General features: G+C 40.2%; 1 protein-coding gene across 2 annotated transcripts in view; it reads right to left on the bottom strand.

Annotated features, from left to right (window-relative positions):
- Nucleotides 1-16352, bottom strand: part of nacc2 (NACC family member 2) — a 28457-nt gene extending 12105 nt beyond the window's left edge. The window contains exons 1-2 of one of the 2 annotated variants that reach the window (XM_032539954.1): nt 15918-16352; nt 11440-11471 (exon numbers count right to left, since the gene is read on the bottom strand). The gene's annotated coding sequence lies outside the window, so the exon portion shown is untranslated. The remainder of the gene's footprint in view (nt 1-11439; nt 11472-15917) is intronic. The other variant, XM_032539953.1, reaches the window with a different exon arrangement.
- Nucleotides 16353-18322: the final 1970 nt, after the last annotated feature.

Here is an 18322-nt window from a genome sequence, read left to right on the forward strand (position 1 = left end):
GGGACGACTGACGGAAAAGAGGAAGAGGGAGGGAGAGTGAAAGAGCAAAGAAGAGTGAACAGAGAATATGTTGAGTCAGGCAGACAGGACGGCGGTGTGCCACACTGCACATATACACAGCCGCATGTTCATGTAAATGTATGCATGAATGAATTTGAATGAACAATATGCATGTACATTATGAAGAAAAGCCAACACATTCAAACGGGCATAATTTACACACACAAACATTCACACGGAAATTGCACCCTCCTTCTGCCTGCATCAAATATAGACTTTGCACATCCGTGCTGAAAAAATATACATAAGGAATGAACTCACTCACTGGCTAACGGGTGATTGTGTGTGTGTGTGTGTGTGTGTGTGTGTGTGTGTGTGTGCGTGTGTGCCCACTCTGCTGCTTGTGTTCTCATTTATCTCTGTGTGTTTACATTTCCATGTCAAAGTTTCTTGCATGCCAAGGCGTGTTTTTATAATCATCATTATATACATGGCTGTGACTTTTGGCACTGTATGTTAGGTGTGTGTGTGTGTGTGTGCGTGAGGGCCGGCATAGTTTATGAGTAGAGATATGAGATCTAATTGCTGTTCAGATTGCTGTTGTCTGCTTTGTTCGAAAGTGTTACATCCATTTTAATCAAGCACTCATACCTACGCACACAGTTATTAACCGTAGCAGCAGGTCCAGACACTTTTAAATAATATGAAGAAATTAAACGATTCGCCAGATGGCACACACACACACACACACCCACACACACACACACACACACACACACACCACACACACCACACACCACACACACACACACCACACCCACACAACACACACACACACACCCCGATTCAATTACTAGTTACACTGTAGCTATCTACCAAATGACAAACGGAAAACATTCAAACAGGACACTAAAAGTGATACACAGTTATGATTCATGTTTTTGCCATTTAGTACTTTATGGAACAGTTCAATTAAGTTGAATCTTGAAGTTAAGTTTGTGTCAAACCCAACTATGATAAACATACATTTAGAGGACAAATACAGATAAGAAATGTATGAAGTGAGCTGAATAGGAACAGCTCCTTCCTCTCCTGCTTATGTTGCCTCTATACAATCTCAATATGAACAGTTCCCTCGTTATAAATATTCAGATCCTGCAGTTGTTCTCATGTCTAAAGTGTACCAGACAACAGATTCTATCCACGTTGAGACGGCAACGCTCCCTGGCAACAGTTCTACCAATCGGGACTGAGCGGGTGTCTGCCGGAGTCTGTCTCAGTAGCATTATGGGATGTCGAGAGAGAAAGAAAGAGTGAGAGAGGCTGCTTATCACTGCTTATAATGCAACATTATTCTCTGTGTAAAGTCCCTGCTGGGTGAAGTTGTCTGCACATAGTCAGGATCAAAATCATCTTAGAAAAAAAAAAACTCGCTATGATTCATGCAGTTATGTAACAAACAGACAACTATGAAATTATTTGTTGTGGGCTGAATATTGTCTGGTATCTTTCCACTTGAATTCACTCAAAATGCACCAATAATATAACTTGTGGTCTGAGTAGGAAAAAAGAAAAAGTGGCTGAATTTCAGGTTTAACTAACGGTACAATGGTGTCTGTGGCAACATACTGTAAAAATGACAATGTAAATATAAAGTCATCTTGTCACAATTAGTTTAGTAGTATTCTTTTAATACATCAGCACTTGAGAATTAATTTCTTGAGCTGATTTGTTTGTCCTGATTAATATAGTACAGTTTTTTGGAATTTTTGGACTGGAAGGTAAGCTGATTGATTTGTTGAACTTCGGGTTATTTCCATTAAAGTGACCATATGAAACTTTTATATGTTTCTGAAACTTTATAATTTTTCATCTGATGATCAGACATGACATGTAACAGCAAACGAGACTAATAGAGGAAGAATGCTATTTTGATATAGTTTTAGTGAAGCTTTTGCCCAGGTTTGATTTTACAGAGAAAAATCCTGTGTTAGTGTTTCCATTCAGGTAAAAGGTAGCGCGTCATTTTTTTCTTTTCTGGCCTGTAACTTAATTAGTTTACTACTAGTTTACAGCAGAGAGGTATTTTATGCAAATCATACTTGATAAACCCATTGTCACCTACCTGCCCAGCACCAAAAAGCAGACATAGAAAGTTAGCAGCTAGCTGGTGAACATTAGAGACCTATTTTTCTCAGGAGTCTGTAGACACCAAAAACAGAGCTAAAAGGAAAGTGAAAATTGGACTTACTGGCTTAATGTACAGAAACACGACTCCAAATAAAACCCAATAATGCGTCTCTGAATCTGTTGGATGTGTAAAAAGGCAACAGCATGCTAACAAGTTAGCCCTATTTACGAAGAGATGATCATTTCAGGGTTGTGTTCACAGCTTGTTTCAAGCTTTTCAAGAGGCCAACAGCGAGGCAGTGGACACACCGCAAATTAATTGAACAACATCAATTATAAAACCTGATACTTGGAACTAGGCTATGTGGGCTGTGTTCAGTTTCATCCGAACACATAGCTTGTTATTAATCATGACAGCCATAACGGCTTTTGTAGATGTTCTGAATATGATTATATGTAATTCAGTTACACTTGCAGTTTGAGACCTGTATTGTCACATTAATCATTTTTGTAATTTGATAAATGTGGTTATATTATTTAGTATATCCGTCAAAAGCTCAATTGTCATTTGTGAAAATGAACAATAACATCAATTAGGGGTGTAAAGATTCCCCGATATGAATTGGTATCTGGTTGTATCATCGAAGATACGCGTAATACTTTATGATTATTATGGGGTGTTCACAATGGCTGTGTAAGGTGGACCTATAGTTGAGTTACTGTCTCTAAGATTACAGCAGCAAGGAGGCTGTTTGATTTAACATGGGGCCGTGTATGTCATTTGGTTATGTGGCTAGCCAATGAAGTTACACTATTAGCATGTCCTAGCTTTGCTATTCCCCGGTCCTTTTTACAAAATATGTATTTATTTGAAGATGGGCAATGCTTCTTTTATAGAATCGCACCAAATAGCACAGAATCGTTACAACACAGAATCAAACTGAATCGTGTCCCAGAACCGTATTGTAGCCCATGTACTGTATTCGTATATGATCGTCTTATAAGGTAAAGCAGCAAATAGCCTACATAAAAGCAGCATTGTGGAAAGCACTGCAGCAGGTTAACAACCTCACCGTGCACATGCATATCGGACGTTTCACAAATGATAGGAGACTTTATCAATCACAAAGTTGTGCTTACGATGGACTACCTGTCAGTTTAGCTTGTAGCTCTGGTGATGGGCATGAGAGAAAACCAGACGGTGGCAAAGAGAGGAAGAGCATGTCTGTGTGTGTGCATGTGTGACTGTGTGTGGATGATCCTCCTGAGGCAAATGCATTGCTAATGAACTCCAAGTGGCTGTGGGAGGTAAACAAACAAACAGTAGCAGCGGATACTACGGTACATCACACCAAACTCTGTTGACTAGGACATCGGGATTGCTGCACACATCCATACACAGAAACATATCAACCCACATACACTTGAATATACATGATGGTTTTTAGGCACATAGTTGAGAGATACAGAGATAGAGATAGAAGAGGGAGACAAATTAAAAAGTACATAAGGGGTGATTAGATTGAGAGAGCCAAAAATGGGGGAGGGGTGGAAAAGAGGAGATAGATGAACACAAGGCGATAGGACAGAAAGAAGGTGTGTGAAAAATGCAAATAGAAAAGAACAAGACAGAAGTTGACAAAACTCAGTCACACGGAGAAGAGAGTTAGAGAGGAATAGGGAAATCAGGCGGAGTGATAGAGAAAAAAAGACTTCTGGATGAGTAAAGAGCTGTTGAGGCCAAAACAAAAAAAATACAAAATGCTGGGAAAAAATAAATAAAAATACTAATAGGCCTGATTGAAATAGACCTGATTGTCTGTATCAATAATATTATCATTCAAAACTTGATCAGAATGTCCAATAACTTATACTTGTATGTGTTGTAATTTCATTTCAAATGTTTGAATTTGGTGTTTGCTTGTCCGAGCAAGGCAACAGATGAAGCCAAGTGACATCAACAAACTGACCATTTGTTCTAATCAAAAGAGATTCCACCTCCACATTACTGACTCCAAAATGTCAGCTTCACCACGGAAGCTTCTAAGACTGCCATTTTCTGAAGAAAAAAAAGAAATCCTGCTATAGACACAGGAAAGGCTTTAGAGAATACAGTGTAACACGAGAACAGGGAAAGTGTTAAAATGACAAAGGCATTTGGATTTTTTTTTGGTAATACTAAGCTCATATTGCAGAACTGCAGGGGCCAGCAGGTCATTCAGTTTATAGCAACACATAAGTGTGACGTTAGAGCAGCAGGGAAACTCAGGCCCAGGACTCACGCAAGGCTGAGAGATTTTGAACAAACACTGACACAAGACTGAAAATTCCCCCTTATTTCCAACTTAAAAGGAAGCCACGTAAGTAGCACAGGAAGAAAAGGAGGGAAGAATGAGTCCACCAAAACAAGAAATGATTCAGGGGTCATCAGCAGAATGACTAGGTTAGTATGTTAAGCAGCAGCATTGGTCTGTGTAGGCAGAATGATACAGTACCATGACTGCCATGTGATGTCTCTTTCTTTGGAACAGTTTCTTTTTAATAAATCCTTTACATTGGCATCAGCTCCGAGCCGCCATGTGACTGGTGGGTGTCCAAAGCGTAACACAGAACTGTATGTTTTCCATGAGCCTGAGGGCCCTAAATTACATGCTGGCGCACACTTATCTTATGCAAGCAAAGTATCAGTTTTGATGGGCTTAGGCAGATTTGCCTGATGGGCTCAGGCAGATTTGCCTGTTTGAAAATAAATAATCAATGAAGAGCAAACTGATATTGGTGTCAATTTTGGTATGCTTGGCATAATTAACTATAGTCTGATTGTAAAGTTAGAGACTATATGCAAATTAGTGTCAATTAGAGGATTATTTCCTTTTCCATATCCTACCTTTATGAGAGTATGGTTTATTGCAAAGCTGTTCTAGACTCAATTTGTTTTTGCTACGTAGGTCTGATTGCAGAAAAACTGTATTCATCTACAGAAAAAGTGAACTAAAACAAACTTAATTTGCCCTTGACATCACAGTAGGAGTGTTGAACTCCTGCCTTCTGCCGATATCGGGTTTATTCTCGGGAGAATCCTTTGTGGCATCTGAAATGTACTCCCTCATTAACTGTGATTGTGGAGTGAGAGTGTACAAGTTTAAGAAGGAGCTAATTGGCTTTAGTTGATGCCTGCTTTTAGAGCTCCTTGATAATTTATTCTTGCAAGTACACTTACAAAGCAGGTGTGTCACTGCTGTGCTAGCACTCCTGGCCACAAGACATCTGATACACAAGTATGCTAAAACACAGCAGATTTAAACAACTACTTGCACTTTGTTTGAAAGGGCCCTAAAACCCTACTGATATCCTCCTCCTTAGCATGACCTTGATCTGCGGACAACAAGGGCCATAAGATGGCCTGCTGAGTGTCACTGACTGTCACACACGGACTACAATTAGATTAAATTTCACAGGAGGTCTGTGTGTTTGTGAGTGTATGTGTTTCAGTGGTGACACTCTGTATGCATTTGTTCCAAACATGATTTGATTTTCATGGTGCACAGGACAGTGAAGTAGGATATATCAGAATGAAATAAAAGCCTATGAGTGGTGATTCTGCACACGCATGTACTATACAGAAAAGAGACACCATGTGAATGGAGTGGGTAAGAAAAAGTGTCACCGTACATACTAGAGTATGTACAATGAAATGTTCCACTATTGAAGCCTCCATGGTGAAGCTGACATTTTGGAGTCAGTAATGCGAAGGTGAAATCTCTTTTGATTAGAACAAAGTGTCAGTTTTTTAATATGAATCTGTTTAATAGATGGATTTAGAGGTAAAGGAATATGCCACTGTTTGTTGAAATAGGGCTTATCACGGTCTCACCTAGCTGTAGATTTGTGGGCCAATGCACTTTTTGTCTCAGTGCATGCATTGTTTTAGCCCGGTGCAACACTGGCAGCACCACCGCTAGTTTGCTTAACATAGTGAATGGAATCCTATGTTGCCCGTTAGCATGTTGTGAGTAAAAGTGAGCCAAAAAAAAAACAAAAAAAAACTAATTACTTCTTGTGGCCTGCGTATTCACGACGAGTACAAATAGCAGTGCAGATAAATACTAGACCTAGGCAGATATTGACTTGGGACTATATTGGGTGGACAGCCAAAGCACCGCTACATAGCCGCAGAGACCATGCAGGACTACAATTGCTGCCGGTGTTGTAACGGACTAAAACAATGCATGCACTGATACAAAAAATTGGCCACAAAAGTTGGCCCACCTACCTACAGCTAGGGAACACCGTGATCAGCCTAATTTTAACAAACGATGTCATGTTCGTTTAAAACAAATGTTGCTGTTTATTGACATTTTTGTCTTGGTTTTCAGATAAATCAAACATCCTAATATTTTGTAGTTTGTCTTCACTAGAGCTGTGGGGGAAACAAACAATTCTGACCGCACTTGAAGGCAGCTTTATTTCATAGAAAATGTGAAAAAATAAAAGGCAACGAAGCGAGAGCTAAAGCGACTGCTTTGTTATTGCAGGACACAGTCACCTTTTGTGACACACAAAATCCTCGGCAGATCAGTGCGTGTTTTTGTTTTTTACCTTAATAGTGCTTCAAATGTTTTTAAATTACGGGACTTGCACAGTGCGACTGACGGGTCTGATAGCCAGTTAACGTTGGCTACCTTTTCTCCCAAAGTTCATTCAGACTTAACTTTTTCCTCAGGCATTCCAAACAAACGGAAAGACCTGCGTTTTTGCCAGACTGTCTGACAAGTGACTACAGACGCAGTGTGTGGAAATGAATCCTCAGCCTGTATTGACATCCACATCCACATTTCTCTGTTCTTGGCTGAGATGGATGACATAGTGCTGCATAAATTAGCCAATGGCTAGCGGACATTTAGCAAGCAGCTTAATCGCAACAAAACACCACAGTGAAATTTGGCCTGCATGCATGTTTAAAAAAAAAAAGGCAAATCTAGTCCACACGTACATAGGCATTTATAAATATGACGCTTTTTCTGTGCTTTTCGGCCTTTCACCAAAACAAAAACTGTGTTTCATGTCAGTGTAAACCGAGCTTTTGAAAAACTCCGCCCAGAGGTGAAGACTTTTAGAAATGCCGTTTGTTCTCTACTAAGGTCACTGCTACATAATCCAACAATGCCGCAACACAGACCCCGCAAGTCTCGAAGAAGACCGTCAGACTTTTAGTTGGTAGGTAGTATTTCAGTAAGAGCTATTTTTCAGGATTTTGACTGGCCAACATCATCTTCATTGCTTGACTGGGGTTCTATCAAACAAAGAAAAAACTTTTTTTTTAAACGTTAACATGTGGACTAGGCCTAAGATTCTTAGTCATCCAGGTCAAATGCTATCTAGAAGCCAACGCAAGCAAAAATTTGCTTTTTAAACTCATCCAAGGAACTTCGATGATTCTACGGACGGGTGGGGACTTTCCAGACATTTAAACCTCAAAGAGACTATTTGATTTGCTAGGGGAGTTTCAAACCGATAACAAGAATGTTAGGCTAAAGTGTTTAAAAAAAAAAAAAAAAAAAGCCTAAAAAATGTTAAGTTATTTATCAATTTCACAGCCTCATCGATCCAAGTCCTCTAGACCACAAGATACTAGGTACTTTGTTTTCATAATGGAAAAACAAAAAAGTAGAGTCGAATCGAGCAGGTGCTATGTACTGGAAAAATGCCATAACATTTAAGTAATCTGAAATTTGCTGTACTTAACAGAAATTTTGAGGGGTGTGCCTTGAAAAGAATAACTAGTTTGCTATCCAACAAAATATCAAAAGATATATCTAACATTGTTAGAAGGCCTGTCCTTTCCTACCCTTCCCTAACATATGCTCAATCCATGAGACTAAAGGGCTTTGCAAGTTCTAGACTTGTCTGATTTCAGCTGTAAAAGTCTATAAGTATTAACATGTTGGAAGAGTGTGACATGTTATGTAAGTAGATGTTCATCCAAGAACAATTAAACATGTTGGATAGCAGCTACAGCAAGAATGTCAATCAAACAGGCAAGGTTAGAGGAATTAAAAAAAAAAAAAAAAAATGAGGTTGTGCTCTGATAGGATTGTGGAACCAGAAGTGTGAAGGCAGCATTTAATTCCTTCCAGCAAAGTAGCTGCTTTTCTCCTGCCTCATGAGGGGTGGGTAGGTGGGGTGTAGGGTGTGGGGGGTGTGGGGGGAGCTTGAATGACAAATTGTATGTTAAAGTTTCCAGTGCATATAGCACAGTGAATAACAGAGTGAGTGACAGGAAGAGAGTGACACACAAGTAGAAAGAAGGGGGAGATATGGAGAGGATAAAGATTCCATTTTGATAAGCCCGCGCTGTTGTTTTGCAGTGACACATGCGTGACATCAGAGCGGCCCAACATGACCGCCAGAGGAGCCCAGTGCAATGCAAAAATGAGGACACATCTTTCAGCATCAGTGCCCCACTGTCTACAGACAGGCATACACAAATTCACACCCACACAAAGACACACAGGGAGAGCAGTGCCCACATCTACTGAGTGCCCCATGTACATTTTTCAATCAGAGCAGACGGAATGCTTTAATTCATTCTCTTTCATGCAAACGTAGAAAAAACAGTGGGGGAACAAAATGCAGTTTGATATGATCAGGGTAGGTGAATCAAAAGAAAGTCTCATGACATGCAGCATTTCAAATGATAAAATTAATAACATGGTCTTGGGTTACAATGTATCATAAAAGACTGTTTGTTCAAGTGCACAGCATTACATACACATTTATTTTGAGTGCATACCCGCCCCGCACACACACCACCACAAGCCGACCCCCTTCGCCCACACACACACACGCACACACACGCACACACACACACACACACACACACACACACACACACACACACACACACACACACACACACACACACACACACACACACACACACACACACACACACACACACACACACTGTGACCTAAGAAACTTCCAGTCAGCACACCAGACTAAGCTAGCATACATGTGCTCAAATAACATGCCACCTTGGTTAACCTGATCACACTCTGAAAAGGGGCCTAGCTGACCTATGCAAACAGAGCTCGTTTATCTCTGTCTCAAGTCTGAATTGAGTAAACAACATGAGGAAGCACAAAAGTCCTATGCACAGTTATTTGTACATATGTAGATGGGGGTCAGGTGAGGATGAGTGAATTATTATTGCTTAAACATGTGACAGTTCCAGTTACAAAAGGAACACTTCCTTACTATTGCAAGATCCTGTACAAAGGCATACAAAGTCCTTCTTAAGGAGATAACATCATGTTTTTTTTGTTTGTTTTTTAACTTTTAAAGTCAGGTCATTTTGATTTGCTGATGGATTGACACTATTCAAGATTTATTTATTTGATTAGGACAATGCACATTAATCAACATTTCTGTAAATAAGCCAGTGTTAGCTAGTAGCTATTTTCAACTGCAGTCCTAGTAATTCACATGCATCATTTGATCGGCAAGTGCAAATTTGTGTCTGTTTGCCTCTTTGTATTTACCTTGTATGTAATTGGCGTGCGCAAAACATTGAACTAAACGAACATATAAAATATCATAAAAACAAGTTGTGGTTTTACAGGGGTTTATGTGCTGGACTATTTCTTGGCATAGTGATTTCCAACCAGCGTTTTTTGTATGGATGAAATAAACAAGACATAGCGTATTAAATAGTGAGCTTTTTGAGGAGGGATAGGCAGATTTTTTTTTTCTTCTTTTCTTTTTTTACTTTGCCAGTCTAGTTTTTGGGCTTACTTATAGTTGCACTAACCATCTCATGGCTGCAGCTACATACTGAACAGACAGATAAGAGAGCTGTATTAATCCTCTCATCTAACTTTTGGCAACAACAAAAAACTGTACATTGTACATCAATGGATGATAAAATGAATTGTTGCCTTCAGAATAACCACAAATGCCATTTCTAGCATTTTAATATATTACAAACCAATAAAAGTCGGGGCAAAATTTCAAGTCAGAGTGGCTTTCACCTTCTGCAGGGAACGCACATGTAATGAAAACATCAAGTAGGTTATGCTGTGAGTTAGCAATAATTGCTAACGCATGTTAGCTGTGAAAATGGGAAGGGTTGAGGGGTAGTACAAGCTACCCGCCTTAGATTCCTGTCTTTTTCCACTGGCTCCTACCGGTATTCTGCCAGGTTGTTAAGCCATGAAGAGCACATACAGGACAGATCATCGCCACAGAGAAGGGGTCAGCCTATTTGCTTTCCTCACTTACTACCTTATGCACCAATTAGCAAGCTTTGTTTACTGCTACAAGTCTTGAGAGAGGGTTGAAGTTTGCAGCAATTTAATTATTTACAGCAGACAGCAAAATGGCATGGAAAATTGAGGTGGGCTGCAAGGAAAAATGCCATCCACAGTGGGTGTGTGCTCTCTCTCTCTCTCTCTCTCTCTCTCTACTTCTGTCTAAGTGAATGTATCGGCATGATTCTGTGGCGTTTATTTATGTTTGTGAATGCGTGTGTGTGTGTTTGTGCATGCCCGTGTGCGTCATCCCACCGAATTATAGGTTTGACTTTCACAGTAAATGTAGTGTCCCCCTCGCTGAAATGCTAAGGATTTGAGAAAATGTATCCGACTACTATCTTCAGTTACAATAAAACCTTTGCAAAGATACTCAAAGTTTGATTTAAGCGCACACATTCCTCTCTAAAAATATTTAAGTGATTGCCAGTGACCTTATGGGCGTGCGCCCAGACAAACTGTGAATTAAATACACAAAAGGAGTTCAACCATGGTTCCCAGAAATGGAATTTAAGTACCAGTTAATACAGAATGATTACAGTCAGTATGAACAACTTGGAAACCTTTTAAGCTTTTCAGAATCGCCCCTGATGCATAGTATCACAAGTGAAATAAGCTCTCTATACGGCTACATAACCTTCATGAATTTTTAATGTGCTTAAATAGCTTTGACTATGACGTATTATTGTGCAAAATCTAATTTTCTATCCAGTTTAAGAATGCAATCTCATGACTGTATTAGAAATATATCCTCGTCATACTTCTTGGCACTGTGTAATTCTCTGCTATGGCTACGTGCTCCTATTCATGCTGAAAATACTTGGAACAATCAAATGTGCACATGCTCCCTTTCTTTTCTTTTCTTTTTTTTTTTTAAACTCAAGCACAAATGCAGACATGAACACACACACACACTCACACTCAAATAACACAGGCACGACATTCATGCCATGTGATCTTGCTAGGCACTATGCCAACGGCCAAACATGTCACTTACCAGAAATCTCTGAGACAGAGTGAGAAAGCGAGCTAGAGAGGGAGAGAGAAATAGAGAGCCAGAGAGCCAGAGAGAGAGAGAGAGAGAGAGAGAGTCTGCACATTTGTCAGTTTGTGAGAGCTCCTTGTCAAGTGTAAGTACAGTACATACACAGGGTAAATGAGATTTAGCTGCTACAGTTATCTGCAATGTGTGTGGTGTGGGCGCAGTCAATTCTGAGAAAAATAGCCACGTGATCTTTGAGATCTAATGTGGAATTGTTATGAGGAACATGCCATGTTTACTGTTCATTGTCTAAATTCTTGGAAGGCTTCCTGAAAAGCACGTAGCAAGCCAAAGCAGCCCAAATCAGTTACCTTTCTCGATTCCTAATGGCTTTTGCTGATCCTTTCTTTCTTTCATTTTCTTCCTCATTATTTTTCCCACGTTTCTGTATTTCAGTATGTACATAGATAGACTGTACCCATGTTTTTGTGCACAGTACATCACAAAAATTAAATTAAATGGTAGCAGATGAGACCTAGCCCATTAGCTACATTGATGCGTGGGTTACAATCCACTGGGGGAATAAGAAATTCATTTGAAAGGAAGATATACATGCATACCTAAATACATGCATACATAAATACATACGTACATACATACATACAGTACATACAATACATTTGTATATCAATTACTAACCCTTTGTTACCCTGAATTGTTGAAAGAAAAATTGTCTACTTACGTGGCTCCACAGTGAATGAAGAACATAATTCAAGGTAACACAGGATTAGGATTTGATTTACAAATTATTATTTTGCCTTTTTTAAATCCTTAAATCTGTGTGTTCTTAAAGTGAGGCTAAAGCTAGGGGATTAACAAAGGGTAGTACTGAATTCCAAGAAACAAAGTCTGCTACATTACATATTAAATGAGCAGTGAATTTGAGGAAGTGCCCAACCCTCTTTTGTGGCTTTGGCAATCACATTTTACATCAAAAACATGTAGCTTGGCTGTGAAATAATGCAGGTAAAATGCAAATCTTCCATTGCCATCTTTATTGATTATGTCTTACATGTTCATATCATTGAAGGCTGTTCTTTACTTGTTTTTATTATTTTCTGTCTTCCTGATCAAACATTCTTTACTATGGATGCAGGTTACCTGCCGTGCAGCTACTGTGTATCAGTTAGAAGACAGACTAGGGAAACATTGTTCATTTGAATGTAATTAAGTTTATCTAAGTTAATTAATTTTTTTAGCAACGCTGCCAAATTCACAGATTTAGCAGTCAATCTGATTTGATGTGACTCTCAACTTCATTTTGGCTTTGATAAGAAAATATGAGGACAAGGCAAGGTCACGGGGGCCTTCAACTTACTATCCATCTGCATTTCAGGAGAATGTATATCCCTTTAAACCCACACATTGAGTTAAGTATAGTACTCTTCCTCTGTTTGTATCTTTCAAACCTTTTGGATGGCGAACATTGAAATGTACCGACTTACCAAGCATTTTACTGAACTACTATCATATTGACAGACCTATCACCTCACTAAGAAGAGAACCAAACCTTATTTTCCTTCTCTGCGGTACATTAAATAGTTTTAGTGCTCTATGAAAAATGCCGCAAGAGGAAAAATTACCTTAGAAAACATGTGCATGTTGGCCAAACAGAACCATTGCCATGCAAACCTGGAAATAGTTAAGTATAATTTACACTCAGATTTTAATTGTTGCCACTTCAAGACAAAACCACCTTGAAACCTACACAGTCAATTAGAAACTAGGCTACTGTGTGCTGCAGTGCAGGCCAACTGATTGGTCCAGGAAATGTAGATATAATTAGAATCAGCTTCTAATAAAATATGCAATTCACATTTCTCACTTTGTTGACATTACATTCAGTATTAAGACATTTCTTCACAGTTAACCTGCTCGAATTTCCGTTCCATTAACAGCAACCAACAAGTCTGAACACACCAGCAGCACCAGCAGCAGCAGTTCTATGTAGAAGATGTATGAGAATATGATGTATGACTAGTTCCCTGTATCGCATACCATCAGCAATGACTCATCACCATCTCAGGAAAGAAAAATCAAACAGACATAAACACACTCCCCACATGAGTATACACGCATATACAGTGCAGATAAAAAATGCACTCAGCATGAAGACACACACACACACACACACACACGCACACACACACACACACACACACACACACACACACACACACAGCAAATTAAGCAGCCATCGGGACAAAAACTCCAGGTTTTAAATGTAGTTTGGATCAATAAAGTGTGTTACTGTTGTTCTAAAATATGTGCAGTCTAAGAATTAAAGGGTGGAAATCACCTTTATGGGTCTCTTACAAAAGCTTTGGAGCTTGTTTTTTTGTTACAGTGTATCAATATGTCGAGGCAACATCAACTCTTCTTTATTTATGGGTATAACAAGAGATGACGCAATACTCTAAATGAGGCAAGACTCTCACAGTCGCTGTACTCTCTCCCTTTTTCACCTTCCCTGTCAGTATCCGCATCGGTTATATTTGAAACTGTGTTGTCGTTCTCTCTCCTTGACACTCCCCACTTGCACACAGCCAGAGGCCCCCTTGTGGAATGCTGTATAATGTGAGGCCTATGGAGGAAGGGCATCCCGGGACACAGCAAGAGCACACACACACATACACACACACGCTAACATGCACACACAGACCAATACAGCTGTTGAGAGCCATCACAACCCTTTGGCGGACATCCAAGTCAAAGACAAGTTGGTGGAAGGCCTCCGTATAGAGAGAAAGATAAAAACTTCCCACATTTTCCATGTATGTTGTGTTAACACTGAAGATAGAAACCTGGCAGCACAAACTCCAATTACCCCAAACAGATTTCCCCATATTGGGAGGAGGGGGGGACATCATGAACTACTTTGACAAAAGCGGTCTTTGCGTTGCCTTAGTGCTGGCAGGTATGGAGTCATACTGTTTTAGTTGCCCAAAAGGAAAGTATAATACATCTTGTTTTCCCCCATGATATTTCTACATGGTGGAGGCAGAAACAGATGGGCACTAAAACGCTCAAACACTCTGAAGTAGGATTCTTCAAAACTGTAAAATGGTGAGGAACGCTACACACTTCACACTACGCTACTTACATGATTCATATGACTCTATAAGGAAAGCTGTCGTTTCAACTTCCAACCTGTGCGACACCTGGCCGGGACCAGGAAGCTACTGTAGAGTTACACACTTATAGATAAAAAAAATATAGACCATAACCAACTTGCAATTTTTTTTTCTTAGTCATCTTGAGAACAAACACGCTGCTTGATGGCAGACTAGAGAATAAGAAGGGTGATAGAGAGAAATAGCACATGTGGGAGGGAAGGAAAGTGACAGGAAATGAAGAAAATTGCCACAAACATACTGGCTAGAAACACTCACACTGCACCTGTATACACAGGAGCAGGGGGGGGGGGGGGGGGGGGGGGGGGGACGTATTGCATGTATATGACTCCTCCAAGGTTCAGCTAAGGTCGAAAGAGCCACAACTGACACATCTGACCTTACCTGACAGTAAAGTGTACAAATGATATTTGTTTTAACTTTTTAAATGTAATCTTAACATTCCAATCACTCTTGATTTTACTAAACATATTTCACACAATTATTTTAAATTTCTTGATCCACTTTGGTTCACAATCCTCACAGCACGGATATTTAATAGCCTATATCATGTCTTTTTTATGTTATAGAGCGCTTAGTGTTACGTATCCTGTACTAAGGCAAGAGTTTAAAAACATAACCATCATTTATATATCTATATATATATATATATATATATATATATATATATATATATATATATATATCAACAGTGTTGGGAATTTAAATACAAGGAAAATGATTATGGTTGAGGATTTGAGAAACCAGCTGCCTATTGGATTATACTCACTAGTGGAATTTTGGCCCTGACAACACCAGCAACTTCAATTGATTTGTGTACAGTATCCCTTGTCGCAATCATGCAACATATAGCCCGACAATGGATGCATTATGGGTGGAGAATTGTTTTGGCTTCATCGTGACGCAAGATGTCGTGCTACTTTCTCCACTCATACAGTTGAAACTAATGACAACACTATTTCCTGTGGTTAAGTGTTTCAAAGTGGTGCCCAACATTATAATTGGACTACAATAACATTCGGGAACTACAAATATGATCAGTCTGATTAAACTCTCCTCGTGGTGCGTGGTAAAACCTTCACATTTCGCGATATTACTTCATGAAAGTTTAAGAGTCTAAATTAGTTTAGCTGGTAGTTTTATTTAAATCAATTCCCTGTCAGCAGATTATCGGTGTGTGCAGCTGCCTATCGAACCTGTAAAGAAGGAGAAGCAAGGGAATAATGCATGGTAAAACCTATGCGTCACACAAATCAGGAACTGTAAACATCAAGCCAAGACAGAATGGAATATATTTACCCGATATATGTCGCTATTCCATAAACTGCGGCTGTCAGCTGGCGCAGATGTGGCAGGCTTTCTCTTCGGACAACCTATAAAGTTTGCGGGGTGTAAAAAAAAAAAAAGAAGCAGGCCCCGGTTTCCCCTCGTCCGCTGGCTCACTCTATCACTCCAGTCCTATCTTGGCTGCTCGTCCCCCATCTCTCTATATCCCACTCTCTCTTTCTCTCTCTGCCCGCTTCTATCCCTTTGCAGGAAGTGAACGCTGCTCAAATGAAGAGTGCAGGCAGCCTGACATCATGCACCACTCGGCAAATAGTTCTTTTTAAAGACGCAGACATTTTAGTAGGACCTGCCAGGTTACTGTAGGTATACTGTCCTACTGTAGTCTAAGCGGCAAAATGGACTGTCAGCAGTGTTCGGTCATATCGTGCGCCTTTACGGACACACGAACTCGGTGCACTCTGCAGGCTTAAAGGTGCAGACTTCACACTGTATAGCAAACCCACGGGGCGAGTTAGCCTGCAGAACACCGTGTGTAATGTGTTATGAAAAAATAATGTATGGGGGCACATTTGCAGCTATGACAGGGGTGCCTAGTTGTGATCCTTTTACTGTACATGTGTGGTTACTTCACGTGTCCCTATGTGATGACAGCTCAGGCTACATGATGCGCATGTGTGCTCTTCTGCTAAATTATAAGCGCCAACTGCTGGCAGTGTGTCCTCAAGTCAACTTTTCTTTACCGCAGCCATGTGATATCACAGTGCCACAGCTCACTAAACCACAGGGTGCACTGTACTTCATGAAGATTCTTCCTTAACATATTTTCTGGTAACCATGGTCAAGCTACATGGCATGCAGCATTATATTTAAAATGCTTACCATAAACTAGAATTTTAATATATTTTTGTGTGTTTCTTCAACCTCATGATTCATCACTCTTCCTACATATCCATGATATGGAGCTAGATTTGTTCCTGCTACCGGCAGTGGGGTTGGAGCTCACCGACAGCGTTTTAGTTTGACTATTAAAAGTGTATTTATTTATTTTGAAGTGGGCTGGCTGGCTGCTAGTTAGCTAACGCTAGCTTCCGCGCTCAACTAAGGCATCGCATCTATGCCGGTGACAATGGTAGCCTATAATGATTCAGATCGACTCCCAAGACAAGATGGTGCTCACCCGACTGGCCAATAGGAACGTGGCCCCGCCCATGCCATTATTTTCACAGCAAAAGAAAAATCCTGAGATGAGCAAGAAATTGCATCGAGAGCAAAGACTTAGGTTTTGAGATCGAGAAGAAAAACGTTTTGAGAGAAACGCATTTTTTTTTAGAGCACTAATAGCAAAAAATATATATTTGACGTACCTAAACCCAGTGCTGAAAATTGTATTAAATCCCTAAGGGATGAAAATATTTCATTACAAGTCAAGAATGCAAATGTAACTATTTGTGAAGAAGGGTCTGAAAAAGATTTTCAATTGTTTTGGGTTCAATTCAAATTAATTTTATTTATATAGCGCCAAATCACATCAACAGTTATCTCACAGCGCTTTTCAAAAAAGAGTAAGTCTAAACCGTACTCCATACTGATGTTATTTACAGAAACCCCACAATTCCCACCAAGAGCAAGCACTAGGCAACAGAGGCAAGGAAAAACCTCCTTTTACGAGGCAGAAACCTTGAGCAGAACCATGGCTCAGGGTGGGCGGTCATCTGCCTCTACCGGTTGGGGGTGAGAGAAAGAGACAGACAGAGTCAGAGAAAGAGAGAGAGAGAGAAAGAGAGGCAGAGAAGAGACATGGAGAATTGTAGCAGAGGGTGTCGAGCAGGAACATGGAGGCAGCAGGTGACTCCAACAACAGATCCAGACTCCACAGCTCCAGCGCCAGAAATACCTGCAGGAAGTGATTGGAGGAGAGAGGAGAGGGGCGAGAGAGCACAAGACTCCGGGAAAGGGAAGATGTCGAGTTAGTAACATGCATTAATGGAATGAGATTGCATTCAGATGGAGAGAAGGAAGAGGAGAGAGGTGTTATGTGCATCATGGGAAGTCCCCCGGCAGTCTAGGCCTTTAGCAGCATAACTAAGGGATGGTTTAGGACTCACCTGAGCCAGCCCTAACTATAAGCTTTATCAAAGAGGAAAGTCTTAAGCCTACCTTTAAATGTAGAGATGGTGTCTGCCTCCTGAACCCAAATTGGAACCTGGTTCCACAGGAGAGGAGCCTAATAGCTGAACGCTTGGCTCCCATTCTACTTTTGGAGACTCTAGGAACCACAAGTAACCCTGGATTCTGGGAGCGCAGTGGTCTGGTGGTGTAGTATGAGCTCTTTAAGATAAGATGGTGCCTGACCACAAAGAGCTTTGTGGGTGAGAAGAAGGATTTTAAATACTATTCTGGATTTTACAGGAAGCCAA

Source organism: Etheostoma spectabile, chromosome 16 (genome assembly GCF_008692095.1).
Source record: "Etheostoma spectabile isolate EspeVRDwgs_2016 chromosome 16, UIUC_Espe_1.0, whole genome shotgun sequence".
NCBI lineage: Eukaryota > Metazoa > Chordata > Actinopteri > Perciformes > Percidae > Etheostoma > Etheostoma spectabile.